The sequence below is a fragment of the Gambusia affinis genome, linkage group LG06 (assembly GCF_019740435.1).
Source record: "Gambusia affinis linkage group LG06, SWU_Gaff_1.0, whole genome shotgun sequence".
NCBI lineage: Eukaryota > Metazoa > Chordata > Actinopteri > Cyprinodontiformes > Poeciliidae > Gambusia > Gambusia affinis.
Window position 1 is genome coordinate 23,208,418 of NC_057873.1, and position 6,000 is coordinate 23,214,417.

Below are 6,000 nucleotides of genomic sequence, written 5' to 3' on the forward strand. Positions count from 1 at the left end.
AACCACCAGTGCGACTGATATTGGCAACCATAAGAAAATAAACACTAACAATATCTTTAAGTTTTTAAGTTGGTAAGTGCCCATGAATATTAATGAGTAATCTATGACCTCCTTTTCTTTTGGATTATGAATATAAAGTGACTCGGGACCCTATCGCTTATTGTAAATTTTAAAAATGGAAAAGACCAGTAAGACAGTGGTTTTAGTCTTCAGAAGTCTTATAAAGTCTGTAGGAAAATAGCTACTGGATTCAAAGTGTGAGTAATTGCAGAGCATGATGCTGCTAATACCATCTTTAGCAGTAGTACAGTATTTTTCTCAGGCATGTGAGGTGCCTCTTATGTGCCAAACATGCATCATTTAAAGCTGGTTCTAGGCTGGTTCTCCAGGCCTCTTTCGTTCCCTTACTTCTTCATTTCAGACATATGAAGAAAACAGGAAAGTATTTCAATTGGAGAATAACCAGAATATGTTGAGAATTCTTGCAGCTTCTTTAAAAAATATTTCTCCTGGTCTCTCTGCAGCCTTCATGACCAGGTTGGGTCTTTTATTTTTATCAGTACTGTAACAATTACATTTTTGCTGTATCCATTTTGTCTCATAATTTCTTCAATTTTGCTTACTGTGCCTTGGCGCTTTCTGTGGACTTGCTGTTACTCTCCTCCTGACTGATACCTTTGTATAATCAGGTCATTTGAGCTTTTACAAACACTATGCAAATTGTGACTCTAATAAAGGATGAAAATAACTGATTCAAAAGTTGCTTTGACAAAGTATTAGTTGAAGGATTCACCTGGTTATTACAGCTTTATATATACATATAAAAGAAATTCCTCCAATAAACATGTACAAGTCAGTTGATTGTACACAATTTGTGTCACATTGCATATGAAAAAGTCTTGAAATGAGTTTTATCTCGCTAAACCTTACGGTACGTGAAACGTTTTGAAGTTCAAGGGATTATCATACTTTGTTTGCTTTTAGTTAGTCGGGTTAATGGGAAATATCCAAAATAACAAATGTTAACAGGTAAATTACAACTTTTTAGCTCCAAGTTGATTTCTGAAATTGGATCAAACCCGGTGCATTGCTCAGATGTGTTTGGAAACCCAATATGCTTGAGAGGAAGAACTGAACAAAAGAGGAGTAAAACCACAGCCAATGTAAAAAAAAAAAAAAAAAAAGACAACTTTGAAATCCCTTCAGGATGACTGCAGGACAGCTGGTCATGGCTTGTGTATAATTAGCAAAAGCGTGCTAATTGTCTTTATTAACTACATTGCTATTTTCAGATTAACGTGTTTGTGCATGCAGGTAAACTCAATCTTATGTCCTGTTCCTTTTTTTAAAAAAAAAAAAAGAGAGAGATTTACTTTTTTTAGCATTCTGTCAAATTTCTACACCTAATCTCAACAGAAGTACTCACCCAAATGTGTATGAGTAGTAAAGTCATTTATCCTCTCTAGCGATGTTTTGTCTGCCACACCAGGAGCTCCAGGTCCTTCTGTTACCTCTGCCAGGCTTGGGTGAAAGAACATCTCATCATTGGGGACTTGGGGTGTTTTTTGTGTGTAAAGCAAAAAAGGGGGAGGTCCGCAATCCCACTATGGTGGGCCGAGACCCAAAAAGAACCACTGTGCTGTGGCCCATTCTCCGTGTCCCTGTTGTGTAGAAAGGCGCTTTTGTGACACGGAATACAGCGCCCGCCCGGTGCACTCCCTCCCCGTGATCTGGGCCAGAAGCAGAGGCCGTCGGGGTGATGGGTCACCCGATACGCGAGGCATTCCTTCAGTCGGGGCTCTTAAGGTGGGACAAAGCCAAGCAAAGAGGAGTCTGAGACAGAGAGCCCAATGGCTTTTTGTTTTTTTTCTTCAGATGTAGGTTTGGATGCAGATAGCCACAAAATTCTTAATCCTAATCTTGCAAGCTAATATTCTCAACAAAGTGTGCAATAATTGCAAACTGGCACCACAGCACAGGGAGCTCATTATCTCAATTCACCAGTGGTTGGTTGGAATCCAGAGGAAAGCTTTAGCCTAAAGAGCTCTCGTAATCACTGAGGTGCTCCTAAAACCTGAGCTGTTTGTCGAACGAACCCACTTATCCTTTTAAATCAGTGCAGTTGCAGTGCTCGCCTAATCACTGTGGCGGACTTCTTTTCTTCCTGCACAAGAACTCTCGAGGTTGCTGGCAGCGACATCTGGGTAGCTGCGATTGTGAAGCCAGGACAACGACTCATTCTTGCGGCGTAACCAGATCGCCTCAGGTTTTTGTCGAAAAGTGATTTTCAGGTGGCTGTCGAGCTGAAACTCTTGACTTACCAGTCACAAAGAATGTTTGAAAAGTGGTCATGCCTCGGTTGCCGGAGACCCCGTGTCCTTGGGGAGATCTGTGACCGGCTAAAAGTGAGCAGGGAGACGGGAAATGAAATTGGGGGAAATGGAGAGGGTTAGCGGCATCTGAAGGCTGAGGATTGTGTTTATTTGAAGCATGATTTTTAAAACACTTTGCAGCTAATGTGAACTGTCCAAAGAAAATTTGAAAATGCAGAAAGCTTGTGAGAAGGACTAGAGTTCTGTTGGTTTCCTCCTTGCCTTCAGAGGGTCCAGCCATCGTTCACCTGTACACTGACAAAACTCTGGCAACAGCCTGGCTTGAAGCCTGGAAGTGACCAAGAAGCCCATAGATTCACATTTTATACACATTCAACTGTTTCCTACTACCGGATTGAGAATATCCTATGTTGTGGCCATTGGATAAGTGGCATCTTATCCAATGCCACTTTCCTCAAAACTGCATGAAAGTTTCTGTAATCTTGCAGAGACGTTATAATCAAAAAGCTGCTTGTTTAGATGCTGTCAGTACAGTCCCTTGAAAATGTTATTTTTGCTTTTTTGGCACTTAAATGTTTCTGATTACAAACTGGCTTAGATTATCCTGAGCCACCTCTGTAGTTATACTGCTATAGGCTTAGGTTACTGGAGGAAAAACTGACGACTTTTTCCTCACATCCTTCTTCTGGTTCTCCTGGAGGTTTCTTCGTATTACGTGGAGGTTTTTCCTCTCCACTGTCACTACATGCATGCTCGGTATGAGGGATTGCTGTGAAGTAAGCAACACAAGCGACTGTCCGCTGTTGCTACATCGTCCAGGAGGAGAGAATGCTGCAAGTCAACGAGTCTACGAAACATGCTGGGTAGGATGGAAACTACAAATAACAATCGGTATATGATTGAATTGAAATCACTTTTTCTGCAGAGTACCTCAAGACGATATTTGTTGTGAATTGACCTTGTATAAATAAACCAAATTTAACTGATCATCAGATAAATTTTAAAATCAGACAAAATACATTCTATAATAATAATAATAATAATGCATTTTATTTATTAGTGACTTTCAAGTGCTACAAACAGGACATTAAAATAAAGAGTTTGTGTTGTGACGTGTCTGGGAAGGTTAAGTGGATTAAATTAGTTTGAATAGTTGAGTTTTGAGAAAATTGACCTCAGTAAAGCGAGTGACCAACTGCACTAAGACCCTCATCCTGGCTCTGATTGGTTGCTTCTGGCCAGGAGCGTTGTATTTCTGCAGATGGCGGTAGGACCACAAAAAAAGGGTGATTTATTTATTTATTTATTTGCAGATAATTTGTCTCACTTGAGCACCAGAGTGCCAGTTTTAACAAATATGTAAAAGACATTTTTATAAAAGTTACCTACTGCAGCTTTAAAATACTGAGAAGCTAACAAAGTCTTAATAAAAGTTTAACAATTTTTTTGTTTCAACAAAACTGATTGTCTTCTGCTTCTTTAAAGTAGTTCACCAAAGCTTCTTAAATCTGTGCACACACACCCCAAAGGGATGGAGACAGGAAGGAGTTAAGTTACCAGTGCAGCCGAGCAGAGAGAGGACCAAAGAAGACTTAGCTGGATGGAGGTGTATTAACTTACATTAACCCTCTGCATATAAAGGAGATTCTCAAGCTGCTGTGAGGAGAAAGTTAGAGAGGGATTTAGACATGTTTAATAAAACAAGGAAGCAAATAAAAACTATGAAATGATTGTCACTTATATCTTGCTAAACATTTCAATTTTGTATATGTTTTTTTGCTCCCTGCTGAGATTTTATGATGTGGTAATTTATCACTTTGGGCAATTACCAGTTTTAGTTTGCTCTTCTAGCACAATGTTTTCTCTGATGCTTCCTAAAGCACTTTGATTCAGATGTGCAAACACAAAGACTAATTATTCCCACTTTGAAAACCAAACGTGGGCGTGCTGTGGTGGCGTAGGGGGTAGCGTGACCCACATTTGGAGGCCTTCAGTCCTCGACGCTGCCGTCGCAGGTTCGATTCCCGGACCCGGTGACATTTGCCGCATGTCTTCCCCTCTCTACTTCCCCCTTTCCTGTCAGCCTGTTGTCATATAAGGGACACTAGAGCCCACAAAAAGACCTCCTGGTGGGGAAAAAAAAAGAAAGAAAACCAAATGTATTACATATATTAATATGTATGTATGGGTTGTTAGGTGAGTCCATGTTATCTAGTGATGTATGTCTGAGATGTTCATTATCGTAGAAATATTTATTAACAAAATAGGTGTAAAAACCACTTTTTGGGTGGGCATTCATAATTTCTTGAACTTGATACTGTAGAGATAGTAAAGATGACGGTTTAGATCATTCTGATACGTCAGATCTGAGTCCATTTGAAAAATGAATTGTGAAAAATTGGTCACAGATCAGAACCTCGTGAAAGGCCTCTGCAGCTCCCAGTGAAAGACGCTAAATTCAATCTTTTCAAAGACATTTTCAGCTGTTCTGTCCAACGTTTTATTTATTTCTTCTTTTTTTTTTTGGCTCCACCTTCTTACTAGGAACAAGCCTATTGATCCCCACGCCTCCAGTGGTGAGCTTTAGTCTGCCTAACAAACTGCATGAACCTCAGAAGGACCAGAAAGGTCTGGTATCAACTTCTCTGTCCCTCCCTGCCTTGGTGAGTTTCACAGTAAAATTCTTGGGAATCAGTCAAACATTCCTTCACAGCAGCTTGCTTAGGCTGGGACATTTCCTGTTTTCATTTTATAGTTATTTTTTAATTATTACTTAAGATCTTATTCCTATAAACAGTATCAGAACAAAATCACTTTAAAACACTCTCATCTTTGGTGTACTTTTGTGGCAAATTTGACACCCGAGCCAAAACGTCCCATGTGGACAAACACTACTACTTCTTTGTATGTCCACTTGGTGGCAGACTTTCTTTTTATCTTTGCCCTTTTAGATGAATTTATGGCTTGCAATGAATCTGGTTTGAGATTAACTGCAATCTAGTGAATATATACAGCAACTCATGCTAATATTAGCTTTACAAATGTTTACAGATTGCAAACAGCTCAATCTTTATCAGGCCTCATTGTTAATCAACAGCAAACTAAAATCATTTTTCCTCTTAATTGAAAGAGTATTGACTCAGTCCCACCCAGGCTTTAGCTTTTATCAGCCTCTCCCATGGTCATGTTCAACTTGATCATGGATCAGATTCCACGGAAACGGGAGGAGTGCAGTAGATTTCTCGTCTATCTTTGATCTGTAAAAATGTCAACAATTAGACAATGCCTCTTAATGTCACAACCGTTTCATCAAACACTGACAAAAAGAGAAGAAAGAAATCGTTCGGATGCATGAAATAAACCTCCGTTGTACATTTACGGCGATAATATTCTGAAGTTTCAATAGTCTGTGTGTGTGCATAATGTAATCGATGTCCAGTGTTCGCTTATTTGGTGTACTGCAACCAGTCCAAAAACCTCCATAATATTAATTTTAAACAATTAAAACAAACACACATGCATACAAATAAAACAAACAGGAGGCATGTCCTCATTGTAGATAGGAGAGCTAATAAGATACAGTCATTTTGTGGACATTTATACTTTGTGTGTAGAATATCCTATATCTCCTGTCAAAAGCCTGCATTTGCTCAAGCTCCATCCTAAA